Below are 1,076 nucleotides of genomic sequence, written 5' to 3'. Positions count from 1 at the left end.
TACCAATGATACACGACTCTGACACCAAAGGAGAGCTAAGCTCTCTTTTTCCACCCTACCACGAATTCCCCTCAAAAGTCACATGAACTTGCTCTCAAGTTCCTTCTGGAATCCTCCCTCGTGGCCCAATGCTTGCCATTGGTGTTCTCTTGAGTGCCATGTGTCCATATGGACCTTAGAACCTCTATGCCCCTTTAGGCCGTACTTATGCACTCCACATTGTTGCCTAGGCCTAGGGTAATCCCTTGTCCCTGGCCCTCTACACTCCCATTGATGCAAGCATTGTCGAGCCCTCTGGTTTCCCACTTCACCATAACCACACCAGACGGTTCTGGAATTATGGCTGACGTAACAGCTCAATCAAGCAAGAAATGGCCGTTGGCATCAAGCAAGAAATGGCCGTTGATGCCAACAACAAAGTCAATAAAGCAAATCTTTATGTGGAGGTAAAAACCCAAGACACCATAGCATGCAATAAGTCGATCTTATGCATTGGGGGACTACAAGACGGTTGCCTTCATGATGATGAGGAGAAAGACATAGATGGCATAATCATATGTCTTAAGAAGGAAGTGCCACAAGTTGAATAGGACGAAAATGACATATGCAATGTTAGTCGAAATAACACACAAGCACAAGTCTACTTCAGAGCAAGGGTAGCAAGAGTTAAGATCCTTAGACAAACACATAAGCTAAAGCATAAAAAGATTTGGGTATCTTCAATCAATTTCATAAGATTCCCCAAAGATGTTATTGCTTACATCCACCATCCAGCAGAACTCCTTTATCCAAACACATTTGTATCAACAGGTAACCCATGAAGGCATTCAATAAGCAGGATAGGATCTATGGAAAGCCGAAGTATTATATCCATTGAAGCTATCAAGATTAACAAACCCTGGAGTTTCTTTTTGAAAAGTTCCCCACTCATTCAATCAGGCATACAAAGACCCAGTGAACAGGATTACCTAAGAAAGTCCAATAGATCCACAATAGAGACTACCAACACAATCCTTTGTAATAAACATTGATTGCTTTCAGAAAATGGAATTAGGTTGCCATTAGTATCCACAAAT

This window comes from Dipteris shenzhenensis, chromosome 10, assembly GCF_047967505.1.
Source record: "Dipteris shenzhenensis isolate YYH24624 ecotype China chromosome 10, Dip_SZ_1.0, whole genome shotgun sequence".
Classification (NCBI taxonomy): Eukaryota; Viridiplantae; Streptophyta; class Polypodiopsida; order Gleicheniales; family Dipteridaceae; genus Dipteris; species Dipteris shenzhenensis.
This window is presented reverse-complemented; position numbering follows the sequence as displayed.